The sequence below is a fragment of the Cebus imitator genome, unplaced genomic scaffold, assembly GCF_001604975.1.
Source record: "Cebus imitator isolate Cc_AM_T3 unplaced genomic scaffold, Cebus_imitator-1.0 Scaffold415, whole genome shotgun sequence".
Lineage (NCBI taxonomy): Eukaryota > Metazoa > Chordata > Mammalia > Primates > Cebidae > Cebus > Cebus imitator.
Window position 1 is genome coordinate 1,139,592 of NW_016107730.1, and position 24,413 is coordinate 1,164,004.

The window sequence follows — 24,413 nt, forward strand, 5'->3', positions numbered from 1 at the left end:
TTAACTTTGTTGGAATATAATTGGTAGAAAATAAACTGCACATATAGTGTGAAATTGGATACTTCTTTTTTTTTTTTGAGACAGTTTCACTCTTGTTGCCCAGGCTGGAGAACAGTGGCATGATCTAGGAGCATTGCAACCCCCACCTCTGGGTTCAAGCGATTCTCCTGCCTCAGCCTCCTGATTAGCTGGGATCACAGGTGCGCACCACCACACCTAGCTGATTTTTTTGTATTTTTAGTAGAGATGGGGTTTCACCATGTTGGCCAGGTTGGTCTGAAACTCCTGACCTCGAGCGATCCGCCTGCCTCAGCCTCCCAAAGTGCTGGGATTACAGGCTTGAACCACCGTGCCCTGCCTGGATACGTTTTATCATGCGTATCCTCCACAATCAAGATAATGGACATAGCTATCAGCCTCAAAATTTCCTGTTTCTTCCAGTGGAATTTTCAAAGAACAACAAAAGTTTCCTAGTTGCCCATTGTAATCCATACCTCTCACCCTTCCCCGTCTAATGACCTGCTTTGTGGTAATTTTTAGTGTTAAGTGTTTGGTTTTTTTGAGACAGTCTTGCTCTGTCACCCAGGCTGGAGTGCAGTGGCACGATCTCAGCTCACTGTAGCCTCCGCCTTCTGGGCTCAAGTGATCCTCCTGCCACAGCCTCCCAAGTAACTGGGATTACAGGTGCCTGCCACCATGCCTGGCTAATTTTTGTTTTTTTGGTAGAGACAGGGTTTCACCATGTTGCCTAACCGGCTGGTCTCAAACTCCTGAGCTCAGATGATCCACCCACCTTGGCCTCTTAAAGTGCTGGGATTACAGGCGTGAGCCACTGAGCCCTGCTTTGTATTTTTTGCTTTTGTTTTGTTTTTGAGACAGGGACTCACTCTGTCGCCCAGGCTGGAGTGCAGTAGTGCAATTGCGGCTCACTGCAGCCTTGACCTCCCAGGCTCCAGCAATCCCCCCACCTCAACCTCCTTAGTACCTGGGACTACAGGTGTATACCACCACACCTAATTTTTTGGGGGTAGGGGGGCAGTGTATAGACAAGGTCTCACTATGTTGCCCAGGCTGGTCTCCAACTCCTGGGCTCAGGTGATCCTCCCAAAGTGCTGGGATTATAGGCATGAGCCACTGTGCCTGGCCTAGTGTTAAAAGTTTTCGGCCGGGCACAGTGACTCACCCTTGTAATTCCAGTACTTAAGGAGGCTGAGGTGGGCGGATCACCTGAGGTCAGGAGTTTGAGACCAGCCTGGCCATTATAGTGAAACCCCGTCTCTACTAAAAATACAAAAATTAGCTGGGTGTAGTGGTGACCGCCTATAATTCCAGCTACTCAGGAGGCTGAGTCAGGAGAATCTCTTGAACCCGAGAGGCGGAAGTTGCAGTGAGCTGAGATCATGCCACTGCACTCCAGCCTGGGCTAAAGAGTAAGACCCAATTCAAAAAAAAAAAAAAAGTTTTAAACACTCCCTTTTTTTTTTTTTTTGAATTGGGTCTTACTCTTTAGCCCAGGCTGGAGTGCAATGGCGCGATCTCGGCTCACCACCACCTCCGCCTCCTGGGTTCAGGCAATTCTCCTGCCTCAGCCTCCTGAGTAGCTGGGATTACAGGCACGCACCACCATGCCCAGCTAATTTTTTGTATTTTTAGTAGAGACGGGGTTTCACCGTGTTGACCAGGATGGTCTCGATCTCTTGACCTCGTGATCCACCCGCCTCGGCCTCCCAAAGTGCTGGGATTACAGGCTTGAGCCACCGCGCCCGGCCCCTACACTCCCTTTTTTTTGAGACAGAGTCTTGCCCTATAGCCCAGGCTGGAGTGCAATGGTGCGATCTCGGCTCACTGCAACCTCCGCCTCTTGGGTTCAAGAGATTCTCCTGTCTCAGCCTCCCAAGTAGCTGGGATTACAGGCACCCACCACCAAGCCAGGCTAATTTTTGTATTTTCAGTAGAGGCGGGGTTTCACCATGTTGGCCAGTCTGGTCTCCAACTCCTGACCTCATGATCCACCCACCTGGGCTTCCCAAAGTGCTGGGATTACAGGTGTGAGCCACTGCACCCAGCCTAAACACTCCTCTTTAATGGCTCTCCTAAGCCTTATTCATAAAGAGTATCAACAGTCTCAACCTGAGGCCTATCGAGCGTGTGAGGGCTTCCTGCTCCCCCTTCCCCATAATAGCTTCCAACCCCAATGTCCCCGCTCTACCTTCCCTTAACCTTCATGTCATCTCCCCTAGGCTGGGGAGAAGCTGAGATCCAGCATTTGAGGGGTGGGCTCAGGTAGGCATGGGGGTGGGGAGAATTACAAAGGCCTAAATTTACTGTTCTCATTTTAACAAGAAAGGAAAAGAAAGGCAAGATCTAGGTTGATTCATCAGGGAAAGGGCTATTTCTGTAGTAAAAAGCCCAGCAGGCAGGAGGCACCTTCAAGAGGAAGGGAGGGGGCTAGGGCAGAGATTTGAGAAGATGGCAGTCCTTCCTGCCATCTAACCTCCTTCCCTCCTGCTACATCCTTGGTCCTGTCCCCAGGTAGATGGGAAATGCACCCTCTTTTCTCCCATCATTTTATTTTTTCTGTAGGCCTCTTGTCTGATTGAGGGCTGAAATTCCTGTTCTCATCTTTTTGGCTACCATCTCCCCTAGAGAGTGTACCCTTCTTCCCCAAGGCCCTTTTCCTCCTTCTCTCCAGGTGTCCTTGGCCCTGACTCCAGGACTCTCCTTCCTCCTGCCTCCTGTCCCATCTCCAGCTGCCTCCCCGGGAGAGAGTTGCTCATCCTCTCCCCACTTTGCCTTCATTTAGTATACCGCCTGCCAGCAACGTGCTTTTTACAGGTCAATAAAATTAGCGACTGGGGGCAGAGGGAGGGGGCAGGGGCTCAGGGGTGCTAAGCTCAAGGGCCTTGAATGTGGCTAGACTCACGGAGTCAGGAAGCCTGTCATTCCAGGGCTAAACAGTGACAGCTGGGGGACCTGGGCTGGCACTAGGGGCGGAGGAGGGGCTGTGTGGCACGGAGAGAGATGGGCTGAGGATAAAGATGGGCTGGGTGCCTCATGGCCCCTCCGCAGTCTAAGCCCCTACATAGCTGACCCCTGGAGAGGGCACCCTACATTTAGAGGGGGTTTCCGGTCGCACACCCACCCTGCCAGGTCTGAAGAGCTCAGATGGAAAGAAGACAAGGACCCAGAGAGGTTTCTGAGCTTTCTTTTTCGTGTGAGGGGTCTTTATACGAAGTCACCGGCTCCAGGGCATGTGGGCACGGCTGTCTGAAGGGGGGATTTCCGCCCTGCCCCCGTCCCCCTCATGTGCCCGCAGTCCTAACTTCTCAGCCTTCAGAAGAACGCCAGCTCGGGGCCCTCCCTGTGGCCCAGATGCTCCCCCGGGACGTCCCACCTGAATGAGCCAACGCACCCCACCTGCGAGGCCTCGAGGAGGGGCCGGGCCCAGCTCTCCCTCCCAGCCCCGCCTCCGCCGCGCCGGGCCCCGCCCCTCCCGGCCAGCCCGAAATGCAGCGCTCCCAGCCAGGCGAGAGCAGGTGGCCGCGGCGGGCTCGGTCTCTGCCCCGCAGGTAAGACGGCAGCGCGGGCTGGTCCACGCCGAGGACCTCGAGGGCAGCGCGGGAGAACGGGGCAGCCCCTTCCACCTGTCCGGTCCTCTCGCCTCAAAACTAGGGGACCCCAGGGACAGTGAGGATATCCCTATCTCGGCTCTGCGCGCGACGTTGGGCATCTGCTGGGCAGGACTGAACTCTGGGGCAATTAGAGGGTCCTGGCTGGTTATCCCTAATGCCAGGCGGGCTCCGAGGGATGGAAAAGACAGAGCCAGGCATTAGACGCGCAGCTTTCTGGAGTGGGGCAGGTTGGGGATGGTGACGACAGGGCTCTGGAGTCAGGAACCTCGTTGACAGAGAGCGCGCCATGCCTCGTCCAAGGGCAGCCTCTTCCCCACGATAGAGGGTGATGGCTTGACCCAAACGGCTTCTGTTCTGTGGGCTAATGAGGTAAGAGCCACCGCATCGCTGAGCTGGGTCCTGGGTTTTCTAACGAGCCCCTGGGCACCCGCATCATTTATTTATATCTGGGTACAGAGGGGGTAAGCAGGGGATTACCCCGATGGCCTAGGGAGCCCAGAAAGTCTGGGAACTTAGTAGATCTCTTTTGTGTCCGTGTCACAGAGCCGACTGGGGATCACAGATGTGGCCTTATGGTAGACAGGGGAGCATTTGCATACTCAGTGTTGGGATTTGGGCTGCAGGAAAGGGGTCCTGCCTCCCAGGACCTTGAGGAAGTCTTCCTGGAAGAGGAGGACCTGGGCTGACAGCTTGGATGTGATGTGCGCAGAGCTCTGAGCCACTAAGGAGAGGCAGCCTTTGGGTCTCGGTGCTGGGTTGAGGTAGAGCAGAGGACCCTGGATTGTAGAACAAAGGGAAGTCAGGATGTTGCTGTCAGGATGTTGCTGGGGTCCAGCTGGGACCCCAGGGATCTTCCTGAGATCATCACAAGCCTTTGGACAGACACGGGTGACAATGGGGGGAGGGGATCTTCCCTTCCTCGTCTGTCTAGATTCCCCATTCCACTGCCTCATTCCACCACAGAAGCCATCAGAGGCAGAAGTTCGTTCTCATATCTGACCTTCATCCCTTCTGCGTCTGTGCCAGCTTCTTGCTTCTGGGGGGCTGTGTGCTCTAGTGGAAAAAGTGGGGGCTTTGGGGTCAGACCTGAGTTCTAACACCTCTACCTACTTCGTGACCTTGAACAAGTTTCTTAACCTGTTTGAGCTCACCTCCTCACCTGTAAAATGGGGATAATAACAGAACCCACCTCATAGGGTGGCTGCAAGGATTAAATGAGAGTACACTGCAGAGCACTTACCACAGTGCCTGGCGCCTGGCGAGGGCTCAGAAAGTACGAGTGTCCCCTCATGTGTCTGACTGCAAAGCCAATCTGCAGGGGGTGAGGGCGAGCAGGGGAGGGGGGAGTAGAAGGGTTTTTTTGTAAAGCTAAGCTTGGCTAGAAAGAGTGCCCTTCACTGCATGCCTTATCCTCACCAGCCCCTACCCGCTGCTGGCTCCTGGATCTCTGGACCTGTCTGGGCTGCCCAGGGCCCCTCACCTCTCAGTCACCTTGTTTGTGTTGCCTTTGTCTGTGCAGGGGGGGAGAGGGCTCCCCCACCCCCACCCAAGGCAGGGACCAGTACCAGCAGGAGGTTATTTGGGGCTGTGCCTCAGTGGAACAAGTTCCGGCTGGCTTACAGACCCAGCCTGAAAAAAAAAAAAAAAAACTCTGGTCATCCCCGCTCTGCCCTCCCCGCCTCCAGAAATCCACAAGTTGGGATCAAGCCGCACTAAATTTTTCCAGGAAGATAAATGATACAAGCGATTGAAAGTCCTGTTTGGGGATTGTCCAAGCTGTCCTCCAATGGAAAGACAGCTTCAGGTCCTGGCCTGAGCTCTAGGCTGGGTTCAGTAGCACCCTTAAACCTGGGCAAGGGAGGGAGTGCCCATGCCCTAAGCTGGGGGCTTTCAAAGGCTCCACTGTGGCCTCCTCCTGCCAGTCCTCTCCCTGTGGGATGAGGAGTCAGCAGGGCCGAGGGGATGAGACTGTGAGTCCCCTCCAAGACCACATTCTCCATATCTGTGACTCTGGTGGTCCCTGCCCAGATGGTCACCATCTGGCTCCCAGCCCGTGCTAGCCTCTTCCTTGGGTCTGTCTGCCTCAGGACAGGTTATGCCAATACTGTGTGCACCCCTAGGGACAGTGAAGGGACAGTTATTTGCAGGGGCTGTGGATGGAGCTGGAACATGAAGCTGGGTGTCCTCATACATGCACGAGAGTCCCTTGTGGTGCAGACAGGACCTGGCAGCAGGAAGGGGGTGGCCAGGTTGCAGGTGGAGCTGTCTCCTCTGCACGGAGTCGTTCTGGTGTGTAAAGCTCAGGAGGCAGACAAGTCCAAATTTGCATCTGGTCCTCCAGGTCGTTAATGAAGGTATATTTGTCAGGGTGAGAGGTTAGCACGTTTCACAGTTGGCTGGCTTGATTTGTAACTTTTAAATATTTGGACATATGTCTGTGGGTCGCCATTTGTCCCCCTGCCCCAGACCCTGCGAGTGTTCCAGGTGGGCCTGGCTGGGCCTGTGACTTCAGCTGCCATTTGGTTAATTCCTGCCCCACTCTCCCCGTCCCCCAATAGAGTAGCATCCCCATAAAACTGGGTTTAGAACATGTTCACCTGGACCAGGAAGGAGTTTCAAGGTGAAATGAAGATTGTCAGTTGTCACCAACAAGCAGTTCCCCTGTGGGCCTCCTGACCTCATTATCCACCACAAAACTGGGACATTTTTTTTCTTAATGTCCTGTGATGCTTGAGAGGGAAGGGCTGGGGAGGAGAGGTGACTTCTCTCCCGTGTGTGGTGAGGGTGTGGGTCACTGGACCCCAGGAACAAGGAGGGAGTTAAAGGAGGCCGCAGCAGGAGGCGGGATGGAAGCTGGCCCAGGGAAAAGCCAGGGCTGGACCCCACTATCCCCTTCCGGCTGCCCTTCACAGAGGGAGCTGCGCCCACAGCCAGGGAGGGGGCCATGTGTCTATAATGTGGGTTCTCACCTGAGTTTGGAGTTTGGGCTTGGGACAGGGAAGAGTGTGGGGCCAGCTGGCCAGGCGGCAGGGGTCATCCCCACCGGGAATGAATGGCACACTGGCGTAGACTGTAGTTGAGTGCCCTCTGGCACCTGGGCACACCGTCTGTTCAGAAGAGCGGCAGAAACCTTTGTTGAGGCCATCTCTGCTCAGTGAGACCTGATTGGGCTATTTGAGGAACAGCCTGTCACCTTGGCCTCATTAGCACCGCGAGGCGCTTGATGGAACTGGACGCACACACATGCATGCACACTCTCACAGACTCACCCAGGTCCGCATTCCCCCTGCACTAACTCCCAGAGGTCTGTGTATAGGGTTGTGTGCGCCTAAACCCCACGCCAGGTGCAATCTAGGGTGTGGCCACCCTTGCAGATCCACGCTGACACACATGGCTTGCGACGCCCACACCCTCACCCCAGTCATACTCTCGCTGTCCCTTATTGGTGACTTTTCATTCACCTTGGGTGACCCGCCGGCTTCAGTGGCCAAGGGTTGGCTTACTAGAGGGTGGCTGGGGGCCAGACGCCGGCAGCGGTTGGTTCAGCTTTGGGGACAGGAGGCAGCAGCATTGCCCTGGTGAGGCCACCCTCGGTGGGGCTCAACCCCCCCAGCACCGAGGCTCCCCTACATCTCCCAGGAGAGTGTCTCGGGTCCTGAGGCGGTCTGTCCTTGTGTAGTTCCTGTGAGCTTCTTTCTACTTCCCTCTGTGAGCGTGTCTGGCCCTGCGCCTCCTGCGTGCGTGCCCGTCTTTGTTCTCTGCTCCTGACCCCGTCCTTTGCTGTCTGTCTCTCCTCTCCACCTGTCTAGCCCTTTCTCTGTGCGTCTTTCTCGCTTTCTCTTTTCTTCTTCCTTTCCTCTGCCTCCTCTGTCTATCCTTTCTCTCACTGTCCCTCTCTCACACCCCCGCTCTCAGTGTCTCACTCTGTGGCTGTCTCTCTGGGTGGGGCTTTCTGTGTCTTCACCTTTCTCCATTTCTGCCTCTCAGTCTGGACGTGTATCCTTCTGACTCTGCTTTAGTCTCTTGAGGAGTCCCAGGAAAAGGATAGCCAAGAGTCATCCCAGTGCTTTGGGAGGCCGAGGCGGGAGGATCACCTGAGGTCAGAAGTTCAAGACCAGCCTGGCCGACGTGGTGAAAATGTTGGCCATTTTCCGTCTCTACTAAACATGCAAAATTAGCCAGGTGTGGTGGTGCATGCCTGTAATCTCAGCTACTTGGGAAGTTGAGGCAGGAGAATCACTTGTACCTGGGAGGCGGAGGTTGCGGTGAGCCAAGATCATGCCATTGCACTACAAATAAAGAAGGTGATAATGCCTCCCAGGGGGCCATGATCACTTCTTGGCCCCTCCACTGCCAGGCAAGGAGGCAGGAAGGGGACTATCACGTACTAAGGAGAGTGGATGGACCGGGCATGGTGGCTCACACCTGTAATCCCAGCACTTTGTGAGGCCAAGGTGGGCAGACTGCTTGAGGTCAGGAGTTAAGAGGTCTGCCTGGCCAACGTGGTGAAACCTCGTCTCTACTGAAAAATACAAAAAATTAGCCTGGCATGGTGGTACATGCCTATAATCCCAGGTTCTCAGGAGGCTGAGGCAGGAGAATTGCCTGAGCCTGGGAGGTGGAGTTTGCAATGAGCTGAGATCGCACCACTGCACTCCAGCCTGGGTGACAGAACAAGACCCTGTCTCAAAAAAAAGAAAAAAAAAAAGGTAAAAAAAAAAGTAAAAATTGCTTCTGGCTCATCTCCAGCTCCTCTGTTAGGAACGAAGGGGTTTTGGCTCTGACTCTGAAACGTTCTTCAGTGATGAGGCCCAGGGTCACAGGCCTGGGAGCAGGACTGGGGGTTCAGAGTCATCACTCTGGGAGAGAGCCCTTGTCTCTCTGGTTGACCTGATTGACCTTGAACCAAGGGAAGGGCGTTGGGACTTGGAGTCTCCCTCAGAAGAGGCATTGACCAGAGTGGGGCTGAATCAACACTTTTCTTTCTCCTAGAAGCAGCCAAGCTCAACCCACCCACCCCAGCCCTCAGCTTCCTGCTCTAAACCACCGCTGTGCTCCCCACCCTGTTCCAAATATTTCTGCCAACTGTCCCAGGCCGAGGGGCCTGTTTAAACAGCCTCCCTGCCCTCTCCCGGCCTCCCCGCCTCTGTGGCCTCCCCATCCCTCCCACCTTGCACAGGAGCCGCTGTGTTGGCTGTTTGTTTATTTGACTAAGATTTCCTTGGGTGGGGCAAGGACCGACTCCACAGGTCCTTCTCCTCACTTTAGATGCCCAGGCGAGAGGCCAGCCCTAGCTTTGGCCTTGCCCTCCTGCCCTATCCAGCCTTCCTGGGACCCCCAGATGTCTCTCCTATATCCCAAGCCCCAGACTTCTCTATCCTCCTGATCTCAGCTCTGTTCAGCCCCACATCTGATGCCAGCTGACCCCCTCCCCTGAACCAAAGTTGAGCGCTGTGGCCCTGGAGGGCAGGATGGGGATGGGACACTCCCCCACCCCCTGCTGAGAAGAGAGGAAATGACAAGAAGAAGCTTTGGGAACAGGAACCCTTGGGTTTTCTAGGGGCCCCTAAAGAGGGAGGCATGGGGCGTGGTCTCTGGAATGTGGGAGAAGTCTGCCCACTCTCCCTGTTGGCAGCGGCTTGAGCCAGTCCTCCAGTGACACTTTAGCAGAGGAAGAATTCTCTAATGGGCCCTGGGCCCCGGCAAGAATCCATCTCCAGAGCAATCTCCCTGGGACCCCGAGGGGCCTCCTGTCTGTTGATTTTATACAGAACTTTGCTGTATACAGAACTGCCTCATCCCATCCTATGAGCACCTGCAGAGATCAAAATTCCTTTTTTTTTTTTTTTGACACAAGTCTCACTCTGTCACCCAGGCTGGAGTACAGTGGCTCGATGTTGGCTCACTGCAACCTCCGCCTCCTGTGTTCACAAGATTCTCGTGCCTCAGCCTCCCAAGTAGCTGGGATTACAGGCGGACGCCACCATGCCCAGCTAATTTTTAGTAGTTTTAAGAGAGACAGCGTTTCACCATGTTGTCCAGGCTGTTCTCAAACTCCTGACCTCAGGTAAGCCACCTGCCACGACCTCCCAAAATGTAAAGATTACCGGCGTGAGCCTCCGCACCTGGCCGAGATCAAAGTTCTTTTTGTAGATGGCGAAAGCTCAGAGAGCAAAGCAACTTGGGCAGAGTCTATCTTCTAGCAGAACCTGGACTTGAACCTGTGTCCTTACACCTTACTGGACCATGCTGGAGCTGCTTCTTGAACTAAAAGAGTCACAGGCTGCAGTCACCCCGGCTCTCCCTGAATCTCCCCTCACCCAAATCTCCTCACATACCAAGCAGGACTCCCAGCCGTGCATCTCTGGCTGGGAGGTGAATTTAGGAGCAGGTAGCATTCTTATAACCTCATTCTGCAATTTGCTGTCCTAGTTAGCAGCTTCCTGAGGGGAGAGGGACACAAGAAGCTTTTAGAGATGGTTTCAACCCTCTGGGTGCTAATTGGGAATGAGACTCTCCCTAGGTTGAGACTGGGGACAGCTATTCTGGGTCTGCAAGACGAGGTGTCGGGGTGGAGAGGCCAGAGGGGGGATCAGGAAGTTTCCCCAAATAGCCTGGCCTGAAGCCACATGTGGGAGACAAGCCCCAAGGAGGTGGCCCAGATGAAGGGGTGGAGGGGCAGCTGTCCAGTTGGTACATGGGCTTGCCCCTTGGGAAGTGGGGCATAGGGCAAAAATGAGGAGCAGGACTGGTTTTGTCTCCTCTTTTGTTTTTTGTTTGAGACAAGGTCCTGCTCTGCCACCCAGGCTGGAGGGCAGTGGCGAGATAGCAGCTCACTGCTGCCTCACCTCCCGGGCCCCAGCCATCCTCCCTCTCCAGCCCTCAGCCCAGAGCCTCATGAATACCTGGGACTACAGGTACACACCTGGCTAATTTTGTTACATTTTTTGTAAAGACAGGGGTCTCCCTCTGTTGCCCAGATTGGTCTCAAACTCCTGGGCTCAAGCAATCCTTCTGCCTCAGCCTCTCAAAGTGCCAGGATTACAGGCATGAGACACGTGCAGCCAGTCTCTGCTCTCCCACTGAAATGGGCTCTCCTGGAACTTGATGTCATGAGTAAGTGGGTGTGTCTCTACCCTGTCCCAGCCCCTCCCACCAAGCCTCAGCCCACTGTCCTAGCTCTCATCCCAGTGGCACTGATTTACTCATTCATGTCATCAATATTTATTGAGTACCTACTATGTGCTATAGTTGGTAGGCTCTGCCCTGGGAATTCAAGGAGGAACAAGACAGGGTTCCAAGAGGGAACAAGAAAGATTCTCAAGAGGGAGTAAGAGGCCAGGTGCGGTGGCTCACACCTTTAATCCCAGAACTTGGGAGACCAAAGCGGGTGGATCACTTGAGGTCAGGAGTTCGAGACCAGTCTGGCCAACATGGTGAAACCCGTCTCTAACTAAAAATGTAGAAATTAGCCAGGTGTGGTGGTGCACGCCTGTAATCCCAGCTACTCAGGAGGCTGAGGCAGGAGAATCGCTGGAACCCAGGAGGCGGAGGTTGCAGTGAGCCGAGATTGTGCCACTGCACTCCAGCCTGGGCGACAGAGCGAGACTCCGTCTCAAAAAAAAAAAAAAAAGGGTGGGAATAAGAGGAAGTGGGAAGGAAATCTAGAGCAAGACTCTGTCTCAAAAAAAAAAAGAAAAAGAAAAGAAAGAAAGAAAGAAAAAGAGGGAGGGCTGGGTTCGGTGGCTCATGCCTGTAATCCCAGCACTTTGGGAGGCTGGGGCGGATGGATCACAAGGTCAGGAGTTCAAGACAACCCTGGCCAATATGGTGAAACCCCGTCTCTACTAAAAAATACAAAAATTAGCCGGGCATGGTGGCGTGTGCCTGTAGTCCCAGCTACTCCGAAGGCTGAGGCAGGAAAGTGCTGGAACCCAGGAGGCAGAGGTGGCAGTGGGCCGAGATTGCGCCACTGCACTCCAGCCTGGGCGACAGAGCGAGACTCTATCTCAAAAAAAGAGGGAATAAGAGAGCAATACAGGAAGGCCTTTCTCAGAGGCGATAGTTAAATAAACATCAGCCATGAGAAGGAGGAGGGAAGGATCAGGAGGAAAAGAGCACTCGAGGCAGAGAGAACAGGGCTTGAGAAAGCTCCCAGGTGAGGGAGAGCTGTGCTCCAGGGACAGAAAGAGCCCAGTGTGGCTGGAAGGTGGGCAGTCAAAGGAAACAGATCGGAGGGGCACAGGATATTTTAACCACTAAGGATATTTTAACCCTAAGGATGTTTTGAATGCAAGCATTTTAAACCAAAACATGCCAACACTGAAAACCTTTTAAGACGGTGTTTTCCAGCTTGAACTCTATTCATCCAAATTAATTCTTTGATCAGATTTTTCTGTTTTTCCGCAGTGGTACAGTTCAACAAATGGCTGTGTTTTTCATTCCATTGTAATTTCACTGAAACTGTTTTCATCGGCATCAATTCCGTTCACATTTTGCTGCTGAGATTGGAGGCATCCAGCAGTTTGGGGGCTGCAGGCTCCCGACACTAGTTTCTGCCATTGTGTGACTGACTGGGTAACCTCATCCCATTTTGGAAGATTTAAATTAAAACCAAAAAAAGATTCGTGTTCAGGATTTGATTCTTTTGTGCATTTTAGTCAATAATGAGTCTTCTCATATCCAGTTCTAGCCGTCCTCAGTGTTACTTCTACCCGTAATATTTTTAGGTGGAGAGTTGTATTTGTATCTCAGTTAATCTGTGGGAGGGATCAGGTGGAAGGGGGTGGACTGGGAGAGAAGGGCTTCAGGGAGGGGAAGGGCCCACATCTTCCAGGCTGGGCAAGCATTCTCCTAAAGCAAAGGGGAAGCTTTTGGAGCTTTTAGCCCAGATCACGATGTGATCAGATTTGCCTTTGTTTATTTATTTATTTAGAGACAGGGTCTTATTCTGTGTGGAGAGCAGTGATGTGATCACAGCTCACCGCAGCCTCGACTTCCCAGGTTCAAGCGATCCTCCCACCACACCCAGCTAATTTTTGTATTTTTTTTTCTTTTTTTAGAGATGGAGTCTTGCCATGTTGCTCAGGCTGGAGAGTTGCCCTTTTAACCGTCTCCCTCTGGCTGTGTGAAGAGGGACTGGGAGGGAGGGGAGGTGGGGAAGTAGAGGCAGGGGGACCAGTGAGGAGGTATTCTGCCAATCCAGGTGGTGAAGAGAAGTGAACCGGGCCAGGCATGGGGATGTGTGTGCCTGTAGTCCCAGTGCGTTGAGAGGCCAAGGCTGGAGGATCGCTTGAGGCCAGGAGGTCGAGGCTGCAGTGAGCTGTGATCGAGGCACTGCACTCCAGCCTGGGGGACAAAGTGAGACTTGTCTATTTTTTTTTTTTTTTTAAGTAAACAGAGCGCAGGGTATAAAAGGGCAGGGTAATCTCTGTCCCACTCCTCAGGATCCCACCACAGCCTTCTTCCAACATCCAGATTGGCCTCGCCGCTATTCCCACACCCTCAGCTCCTTGTTCCTGGTTTTTGAGGCAGCTGGGAGCCCTTCCCCCCAACACCCAGACTCAGAGTTTGCCGCAGAGTCGAGACCAAGAACTGAGGTGTTTCCCTTGATGCTTTCTACTCCTTTGTGCTGAGGGAGAGTTGCGGGTGCCCTGCTGAGGCTGGGGTGGGGGGTGGAAGTGATGGGAACGCCCTGGGATCCACCTACCGTGAGTCCTGTGGCTGGAGCCGCCCAGGCGGCCGCAGACCTGGCGGTGAAACAGACCCAGACACTGGGTGCTTGTCCGGCCGTGCTCCACCCTCAGGGTGTGACACTGGGCAGGGGGACAAAGGGGCCTCTATCAGTGTGGGGCACTGTGCCCACCCGAGCCAGCCTAGGCGCCTGAGAAGGGAGGGAGGTGGCCTGGGGTGCTGGAAGAGTGAAGGTTGACGGGAGACAGAGCCCAGGTGTGAGTGCCATCTGGGCACGTCTCTTCCTCTCCGGATCCTCAGTCTCCTCACCTGTAAAGTGGAAATCTCAATCCCAGCCTCCCAGACCCGGCATTAGCAGGACCTACATTGTTGACTGACTACACTTGTGCTATTTAGCAAACACGTGTAATGATGACCACGTGCCCGGTTGCTAAACCCTTGGCAAATATTGACTCATGTAATCCCTAACAACCCTCTAAGAGTGTCGATTAAAAAAAATTAACCATTTAAAGACTTAAAGTTAGTTTTATTTAGAAGTCTTACAGAGGACCATAGAGCAAGGCCTATAGCTCTAGAATAGTTTTATCAGACTTTTTAATCAGTGTTTTAGCTTATGGTTTATATACAGGGAGTGGGGGTTCAGTATGTGCAAAATGACATCAAAATTTGGCTGTAAGAGTATATTTGGTTATAGATTACAGAGGTGTCATCGCTAACTCTGTCAGAGATTATCTTGTGTGCAAGAAAAAGCAAGGACTACGGTTATTTTATTTTTTTATTTTTTTTATTTATTTTATTTTTTTTTTTGGAGACGGAGTTTCGCTCTTGTTACCCACGCTGGAGTGCAATGGCGCGATCTCGGCTCACCGCAACCTCCGCCTCCTGGGTACAAGCAATTGTCCTGCCTCAGCCTCCTGAGTAGCTGGGACTACAGGCACGCGCCACCATGCCCAGCTAATTTTTTTTTTTGTAGTTTTTTAGTAGAGACGGGGTTTCACCATATTGACCAGGATGGTCTCGATCTCTTGACCTCGTGATCCACCCGCCTCGGCCTCCCAAAGTGCTGGGATTACAGGCTTGAGCCACCGCGCCCGGCCCGGTTATTTTATTTTTATGGAGACGGGGGTCTTGCTACATTCCCCTGGTTGGTCTTAAGCTCCTGGCCTCAAGTGATCCTCCTGCCTCGGATTCCCAAAGTGCTGGGATTTACAGGCGTGAGCCACTGTGCCTGGCTTGGACTGGGGTCATTGGTCTTTTAAGGAATATAGTCATTCAGGCAAGAGCTGTCGGGTGGTGGGAGGCGCTGTGTTTTATCTTGCTCTCCCTATGTTGCCCAGGCTGATCTTGAACTCCTAGACTCAAGCAATCCTTCTGCCTTGGCTTCCCAAAGTGCTGGGATTACAGGTGTGAGCCACCACGTCCAGCTAGAGGTTTTTTTTGTTTTTGTTTTTGTTTTAAATGAAAAACAAGCCGGGCGTGGTGGCTCAAGCCTGTAATCCCAGCACTTTGGGAGGCCGAGGCGGGTGGATCACGAGGTCAAGAGATCGAGACCATCCTGGTCAACACAGTGAAACCCCATCTCTACTAAAGCTACAAAAAATTAGCTGGGCATGGTGGTGCGTGCCTGTAATCCCAGCTACTCAGGAGGCTGAGGCAGGAGAATTGCCTGAACCCAGGAGGCGGAGGTTGCGGTGAGCCGAGATCGCGCCATTGCACTCCAGCCTGGGTAACAAGAGCGAAACTCCGTCTCAAAAAAACAAAAACAAAAAAAAAAACAAATAAATGAAAAACAATTTTTTTGAGGGGAGGGTGGTTGGAGACAGGGTCTCACTCTGCCACCCAGGCTGGAATGCAGTGGTGTGATCATGGCTCACTGCAGCCTCAAACTCCTGACCTCAAGCAGTTCTCCCACCTCAGCCTCCCAAAGAACTGAGATTACAGGCTGGAGCCACTGCACCAGGCCTGAAAAGTAATTTTGAACTAGGGTTGATGGTGAATGTTGTTAGAGAAGAATTTAAAATCATAGCTGTGAATGACAAAAATAATACCCATTGTTAAGCTCTGATGAAGGGTTTTAACTGGCAAGGAAATGTAGTTATTTTTATTATATGTAGTATTTAAGATAATTAGAATTCTGACTGTCAGCACCACATTAGGATAATCAGATCTCTATACCTTTTTTTTCTTTTTTGAGACGGAGCCCAGGTTGGAGTGAAGTGGCCAGATATTGGCTCACTGCAGCCTCCGCCTCCCAAGTTCAAGCGATTCCCCTGTCTCAGCCTCCCAGGGAGCTGGGATCAGAGGTGCACGCCACCATGCCTGGCTAATTTTTGTATTTTTAGTCGAGACGGGGTTTCACCATGTTGGTCAGGCTGAACTCGAACACCTGATCTCAAGCCATTCTCCCGACTTGGCCTCCCAAAGTGCTGGGATTACAGGCATAAGCCACCATGCCCAGCCCAGAGCTTTATAAATTTTAAATAGTGTTTAGATTATTTATATTAATAACATATCTATATATATATAACTATCGAAAAGATTTAACATAATTAAAATTATGTCTAGGCATGGTGGCTCACACCTGTAATCCCAGCCCTTTAGGAGGCTGAGGTGGGAGGGCGGCTTGAACTCAGGTGTTGAAGATCAGCCTGGGAAACATAGCAAGATCCCATCTCTAAAAAAAAAAAATCTTTCAAATTAGCTGCGCATGGTGATGCATGCCTGTAGTCAAAGCTACTTGGGAGGTTGAGGCAAGAGGATCGTTTCAGCCCAAGAGGTTGAGGCTGCAGTGAGCCGTGATCACACCATGGTATTTTAGCCTGGGCAACAGAGAGAGACCCTGTCTCCAAAAATGTAAATAAATAAAATTATGACTGATAATATATTAGGTTTTTACGAACTAATATAATTTTGAAACATTTATATTAATAACACTCATAAATGTAACTGAAAGAAGTCTATTATTATATATTTGACAATGTCTTTTATATAACTTATTAAAGTCTATTTAGTTTAAAAAGGCGTAATTTAGGATGTTGATCTTGGAGAAGCCTGCCAAAGATGGAAAAATGTTTCAAACATTTCTTCACAACAGAATCATAGGTCTTTCTAAAATGATACTTTGTTGTTGTTTTGGGGTTTGAGACAAGCTCTGTGCCCAGGCTAGAGTGTAGTGGTGTGAACATAGCTCACTGCAGCCTCGAACTCCTGGGCTCAAGCAAACTGCCCTCATAGCTAGCTGGGCCTACAGGCATGTGCCACCATGCCTAGCTTTTTTTTTTTTTTTTTTTTTTTTTTTTTTTTTTTCAGATATGTTGATATGTTCAGCCCAGACTAGTCTGGGACTCCTGGCCCCAAGCAAACCTCCCATCTCAGTCTCCTAAAATGCTGGAATTATAGGTGGGAGCCACTGCATTCCGCCAAATAATATTTATTTAAACAGAGTGATAAATGACTTTAAAGGTAGCCGGGTGCAGTGGCTCACGCCTGTATTATCAGCATTTTGGGAGGCAGAGGCGGGTGGATCACCTGAGGTCAGGAGTTTAAGAACAGCCTGGCCAACATGGCAAAATGCCATCTCTACTAAAAATACAAAAAATTAACTGGGCGTATTGGTGGGTACCTGTAATCCCAGCTACTCAGGAGGCTGAGGAAGGAGAATTGCTTGAACCTGGGAGGTGGAGGTGGCAGTGAGCCGAGATCTCGCACCATTGTACTCCAGCCCGGGCAACAGAGCTAGACTCTCAAAAAAAAAAAAAAAAAAAGACTTTAAAAGTAATTTAGAAAATTACATGGATGTTAAAACCTTAATTCTTTTAAAGTTCAGGGGTTTTTTTTGTTTTATTTTAAAGATGGGGTTTCACCATGTTGGTCAGGCTGGTCTTGAACTCCTGTCCTCAGGTGATCCGCCCGCCTTGGCCTCCAAAGTGCTTGGATTACAGGCGTGAGCCACCACGCCCGGCCTAAAGTTTAGTTTTTTTTAAGTAATCAAAACTAATAAAGATAATTCAGGGTTGTGTTGGTAAAATGTAAAATCTTTTGTTTTTTAGGCCAGTGACTAGAAAACACAGACAGACCTCCTGTAGTGTGATCGGTTTTTTACAACATTTTGTCATTGGAGTCAGGAGCTTTGTGAAATTGGGCTGTCAAGCAAAAATGAACAGACATGGCTTCTTACATTTGCTACTTTGTCTCTCCAGAGGTACTTTTGTTTGGTTGGTTGGTTTGTTTTGTTTTTTTGAGGAGTTTCACTCTATCGCCCAGGCTAGAGTACAATGGTGCAATCTTGGCTCACTGCAACCTCCATCACCCGGGTTCAAGCGATTCTCCTGCGTCAGCCTCCCAAGTAGCTGGGATTATAGGTGTGCACTAACACACCTGGCTAATTTTTGTAGTTTTAGTAGAGACAGGGTTTCACCATGTTGGCCAGGCTGGTCTCAAACTCTTGACCTCAGTTGATCCATCTGCCTCAGCCTCCCAAAGTGCTGGGATGAGAGGTGTGAGCCACCGCACCTGGCCTTGCCTGGCTAATTTTTGCAGTTTTTGTAGAGACAGGGTCTCACTATGTTGCCCAGGCTGGTCTCAAACTCCTGAACTCAAGCAATCCTCCTGCCTTGGCCTCCTGAAGTACTGGGATTACAGGCATGAACCGCCACACCCAGCTGATACCTGGTTCTTTAGCAAGGATGGAGAGGACGTTCCGGAGCACCTTTGCCTGGGGTAACATAATTGTACACCGTCTCCCTTCCCAGAGTTTGGCCCTTAGGGCAAGACCAAGAGTGCAGTGGGTGGGAGAGAAGCCAGATGCCACAAGAGGAATCCCGGGACCAGAGACTCAGGTCAGGGGGTGGAGCAGGGATCTAGAGGAGTCAGTCGCCACCCCGCCACCTTTGGCCTAGTTGTGGGAGCAGGGGAGGCTGGAAGAGATTTGGTATTCCTTCAACAAGGACAAGTCATACCCTGTGAGGTGCTGGGCTTGGTGCCACGTGCCTTGCATGAGTCGGCCCCACCTCTAGGAGCCCAGGATTTAGCCAGACATGAAGCACGCTATGGAACAGGATGGCATGGGGGCTTCAGCCAAGGGGCAGAGGTGGTGGGAAGCTTCAGGCTTCATGGTCAGCCCAGGAGCAGGAGCAGGACTTGCCTGGAGCAAGGCAGGGGACTTCCTAGGCTGGGGGCAAGGTGGTGGGACAGTGCTCATGGGAACAGTGGGTGGTCCCATGCAGTGTGTCGGGGCTCAGTGTGAGGAAGGCTCTCAGAGCCAATCTCTGGAGCTCACCCTTGCTCTCCTAGTATCTTTTCAGAATCACCTGAATGCCTGTTAAAAGGGTTGACGCTGGGCCTCACCTCAGGCTCCTGAATCTGAACATGAGGTGGAGCCCAGCCCAGGATGCCGGACAAGCTCCCCAGGTGATGCTCCTGTAGCCAGGTACTTGGCAAGCCTGCTGGGCATCAGATTCTCACTGTTGGCTGCACAGTGAGAATCACCTGGGCGGAATTTTACAGTCCCAGGCTGCATCCAGACCAAGCACATCAGAATTCTTGGGGAGAGCTTGGGCGTGGTGGCTCACACCTGTAATCCCAGCACTTTGGGAGGCTGAGGCAGGCAGATCACTGAGGTCAGGAGTTCGAGACCAGTCTGGTCAATGTGGTGAAACCCCTGTCTCTACTGAAAATACATAATTAGCCAGGAGTGGTGGCACCTGCCTGTAATCCCAGCTGCTCGGGAGGCTGAGGCAGGAGAATTGCTTGAACCTGGGAGGCGGAGGTTGTTGTGAGCTGAGATTGTGCCATTGCACTCCAGCCTGGGCAATGAGTGAAACTCTGCCTCAAAAAACAAAAACAAAATTAACTGTGCATGGCAGCAGGCACAATCCCAGCTACTTGGGAGGCAGAGGCAGGAGAATGACTTGAAGCCAGGAGGTGAAGGTTTCAGCGAGCTGAGATCGTGCCACTGCATTCCAGCCTGGGTGACAGAATCAGACCCTATTTCTTTTCTTTTCTTTTTTTTTTTTGAGACGGGGTTTCGCTCTCGTTACCCAGGCTGGAGTACAATGGCGCGATCTCGGCTCAACGCAGCCCCCGCCTCCTGGGTTCAGGCAATTCTCCTGCCTCAGCCTCCTGAGTAGCTGGGATTACAGGCACACGCCACCATGCCCAGCTAATTTTTTGTATTTTTAGTAGAGACGAGGTTTCACCATGTTGACCAGGATGGTCTCGATCTCTTGACCTCGTGATCCACCTGCCTCGGCCTCCCAAAGTGCTGGGATTACAGGCGTGAGCCACCGAGCCCGGCATCAGACCCTATTTCAAAAAAAATTTTTTTTAAGTTCCTGGGGAGAGGCTTGGACATCAGAATCTTCAAGGGCTGCTCAGGTGATTCCTGTGAGTGGCCGTGGCTAAAAACCCTTAGGCAGCCTGTCCCTCAGGTCAGCTAGGTCTGTCTGACATCTCCCCTCCAGAGGGGCCCTCCTGAGGACCTGTCTTCTGCAAGCCCTCGTCCATCCTGATTCATGTGTTTATCTGCTGATTGTTTGCGCCCATCCTTCTTCCCTCAACCCAGATTTGCAAGTTCCGTGAGGGCCCCTCGGACTTTTGTCCACTGCTAGAACTCAGGGTACACAATGGACGGTCTGGCATATAGTAGGTGTTCAACAAATGTTTCTTGAGTGAATTTATCGAGCCCCTACTCTGAGCCAGGCACAAAGGGAGACACAATCCCTACATCACCTCTTGGTTCTCCCAACAACCCCGTGAGGTATATACTACTGGGTCCATTTTACAGATCAGAGAGGTAAGGACTTTGCCCCAGGTCTGATGGCTCCTGGAGTGCAGGCTCTGCCCTCCATGCTGCCCTGCCTCCCAGCCAAGGCATCTGAGCGGCCCTGCTGTGGGAAGCTGCTTGGAAGCTGCACCAGTGGGTCTGGGGGGCACAGGACATGTTGACACAGCCCGTTCTTGGGACGTTTCTTGGAACCTCTCAGATGGTTTTCAATGGCCTCCTTCTTCATGGCCTGCTATGGCTGTGTGCCTGCCTCCACCCACTGGACTGATCTGGGAGGAGGACTTTGATGTGGTCAGCAACTGCTCCCTGGCCAACAAGGTGGACCCTGGATGCCCCACCGCCTCCCTCAGCCAATGGACTCGGAGGCTCCCTCTTCCCCTGCCCCAGGTGACCCTGGAACCTCGGAGTCATCCCCAGCCTCTCCTGCCTCCATCCTTGTGAGGTTAGGATGGGTCAGGGTTTCTCATATCGAGGAAGAGGAGAGGACCCCAAGGCCAGTATCGGGGGTCTGAGGTGGGACGATCCTGCTGGACAAACTAAATCAAAGCTTCAGGAAATGAAGGGAGGGTCAGGGAGACTTACAGATCTTAACTTCTGCAGGGTTGAACCTGGCTGGTAGTCAGGGCCCTTCCCTTCCAACACTTTCTGAATGCAGCTCTTTAAGTAAGAGGAAAGGTGGCCAAAGTCCCCGTGAGGACCCCTGGATCCTCAGGCTTTCCCTTCCCTTCCATGGGGCAGGATGAGGCAGTCCTCCCAGGAAGCTGCTGCCTTCTAGAATGCCGCAATTGCAGCTAATATTCTGGGGAGGGGGCCACCCCTGCTTTGGACACCCCAATTCCCAGCCTCCTTTCCTCCAGCTCTGGCCTCTCCTACACACCCGAGGTAGCTCTGCCAAGCTGGGTGAGGAGGTTGAAATAATTTCCATTGTGTTGGCAACAAATACAAGCTGAATAGAGCTCTGGGCTGGGAAAAATTGGGGATGCTGGCAGCCTTGGGAGGCAAGGTGATGGGCAGGAGGGGGCCTGGACATGGGGATGGGCACCCTGAGTTGGGAGAGTGGATCATTGATGAGGTCTTTGGCATTCTACCCAAGGCTGTTTGTCTTCTTTCTTTTTTTGCCCCATTAGTTTCCAATGCACAGCTGTGAGGAAGTTCTTTCTGCAGTCTTACCACCATCCCTCCAGCTGTAACTAATGATGTCATCCCTCACATCTAAATGAGCTTTTAGAGTTTCCAGGGCATTTTCCTACTTTCTTTTTTCGGGGATGATGGGGGAAGACAGAGTCTTACTCTTTCACCCAGGCTGGAGTGTAGTATCACAACCATAGCTCACTGTGGCCTCCAACTTCTGGGCCCAAGTGATCCTCCTGCCTCAGCCTCCTGAGTAGTTGAGACTACAGGCATGCACCACCACACTCAACTAATCTTTGTTTTTGTTTTTGTAGAGATAGAGTCTCAAACTCCTGGCTTCAAGTGATCCTCCTGCCTCAGCCTCCCAAAGTGCTCGGACTACAGGTGTAAGCTACTGTGTCTGGTCAGTATTTTTTTGTTTTTGTTTTTTGAGACAGATAGGGTCTCACTGTCACCCAGGCTGGAGTGCAGTGACCTGACTGTGGCCCACTGCAGCCTCAGCTTCCCACCTTAGTCTCTCCAGTAGTTGGGATTACAAGCATGCAACACCATGCCCAGCTAATTTTTGTTTATATATATATATTTTGTAGTTGTTGTTTTTTGTTTTGGAGAGACAGGGTTTTGCCATGTTTCTCAGGCTGGTCTCAAACTCCTGGGCTCAAGCAATCCACCCACCTGGTCCTTCCAAGGTGCCGAGATTACAGGCATGAACCACCATGCCTGACTAGTATATTCTACTTTTTTTTTTTTTTTTCTGAGACAGAGTCTTGCTCTTTCTTCAGGCTGGAGTGCAGTGGTATGATCTTGGTTCACTGCAACCTCCATCTCCCGGATTCAAGCGATTCTCCTGCCTCAGCCTCCCAAGTAGCTGGGTAGCTGGGACTACGGACTCACGCCACCACGCCTGGCTAATTTTTTGTATTTTAGTAGAGATGGGGTTTCACCATGGCCAGGATGGACGCAATCCCAGGATGGACCTTATGATCCGCCCACCTCGGCGTCCCAAAGTGCTGGGATTACAAGTGTGAGCCACCGTGCCTGGCTATTCTATGTTATCTTATTTAATCTTCTCAGACACCTGTCTTGAGTTAGGGGAGTTATTATTAAGCGTTGTTGTTACCATTGTCTCCATTTCACAGACTAGGAAACTGAGGTGTGGAGAGAAGAGACATGTCCCCAGTCACACGGTTAGTGGCGGAGTTGCAACGTAAACTCGTTTGCCTGACTCCAAGTTACTCCAGTTCCCCGCAGCCCCTCCAAACTGCACCCGCAGACACACATGCTCACCTCTATCCCCTGCCTCCTCCCCCTTCCATCTTGCCACAACCCTGAGTCCAGCCCCAGAGAGGTCATGCTGTCCATGCCACTGCCTCTGCAGCGCAGTGGAGCCTCCACATGGCCTGTATCTGCAGCTCACCTGGTCATGGTCCAGGAGAAGGTGACAGTGGGAAAGTTGGGGGAGTCAAGGGTGTCAGCTGCTGCTGCTTCTTTTTGAGCAAAGACTTTGAAAGTTTAATGTGATAATCTCATCCTGATTACTGCAAACTAAGGACCTTGGGCTTGTCCAAGAATCCATTACCAGCCTCACACGAGGAGCAGGGAGGTTGCACTGGGTTCCCTACCTCCCCGCTGCCCCAATCCCCTTGCATGCTGGGAAGGATCTGAGTCTTGGTTGATTTATTTTTTTTCTCAATGGAAAGAGGTGTTTCTTGATCATCGTAGAGATTCTAGGCTTCCCACCTTAGGACCTGGACCAGGAGACCCCGGCCCTTTCCTTTTACATCTGGCAATTTAATATCCTAAAAAGTGCGGCTGGTGGCCAGGCGCAGTGGCTCATGCCTATAATCTCAGCACTTTGGGAGGTCAAGTCGGGCAGATTACCTGAGGTCGGGAGTTCGAGATCAGCCTGACCAACATGGAGAAACTCCATCTTTACTAAAAATACAAAATTAGCCAGGCGTGGTGGTGTATACCTGTACTCCCAGCTACTCCGGAGACTGAGGCAGGAGAGTCGCTTGAACCCGGGAGGTGGAGGTTACAGTGAGCCGAGATCTTGCCATTGCACTCCAGCCTGGGCAACAAGAGCGAAAAACACCTTCTCAAAAAAAAAAAAAAAAAAAAGTGAGTTGTGAGGCTGGTCAGAAGGCGTAGAAAATCAGCGCAGTCAGGGACCCCTGATCCCCATATCCCCTCACCCCAGTACACCACCAAGGAAACTGAGGCCTGTTAACTTTTGTCTCCACATCATCTCTGCCCAGAAGCAAACCAATTAGCACCGTGTCTGATTCTGTGTTCCCAGCGCCTGTCTCATTATTTGGGGATTTATGTCCCGGTCACTGTGAAGGACGACTGTCCCGGTTTCCATTGGGGGAGGCTGGCCAGCGCTGGAGCCCAGTGGTGGCAGGAGTGGTGCCGTCCTGCTTGGGGCAGGATGGGGATTTGATTTCAGGGGGATTTGTAACCAGTGGGGAGTCGCCCTGGGCACATGGTGGCTCTGGGCTATTTTAGGAGGCAAAGCATTGGGGGAGGGGTCACAGTCAACTTGTTCAAGCCACTAGAGAGCCTGTGCCCTTTCAGTGGGAGCAGAAAGGACCCATGATGGGTGGGGTGGGGCAGGCCCACCCACTGTTGGGGCCTCTCCCACCCTCTTGGAGCCCAGGGGCCCAGAATGATGCCATCCTCCTAGCCCCAGTCTGGGCTGTGGGCCCAGCAGGGAAGCTGTTGGCTGGGCCACGGTCTCTGGCTCCTTGCCTGAGCCCCTTTGCTGCAGGCTTTGCTTCAGCTGGGGCCCTTAGTGTTATTATTATGAACAATTATTTTAACCACCTCTTATCTTTGTAGTAGACATTTTATTTATCAAATATTTGGAGAAGGCCCCAGGGGCAAGAAAAAAGGGCCCAGTCTTCAATCCAGCGCTATCAGCTCCTGTTCTGTGTGGGCCTCTTCCAAGCTGTGTAATGTTGCCTGCCTAAGTCCCTTCATTTCTCTGAGCCTCAGTGTCCTTCTCTCTAAAGCCGGGACCAGCAACACCTAATAAATGACGCCCCTGTTATGAGTTGGGCACATATTATATGGGGTACTTTGCAGGCATGACGTCACATAATCCTCTACACTGTTAAGTTTTGTTTTTTTTTTTTTTTGAGACGGAGTTTCGCTCTTGTTACCCAGGCTGG

General features: G+C 51.9%; 1 protein-coding gene across 3 annotated transcripts in view; it reads left to right on the forward strand.

Annotated features, from left to right (window-relative positions):
- The first annotated feature begins 3,515 nt into the window (after nucleotides 1–3,515).
- ZNF385C (zinc finger protein 385C) overlaps nucleotides 3,516–24,413 on the forward strand; it is a 69,391-nt gene continuing 48,493 nt past the window's right edge. For all 3 annotated transcript variants that reach the window (XM_037731664.1, XM_017509435.2, XM_037731663.1), the window contains exon 1: nucleotides 3,516–3,569. The gene's annotated coding sequence lies outside the window, so the exon portion shown is untranslated. The remainder of the gene's footprint in view (nucleotides 3,570–24,413) is intronic.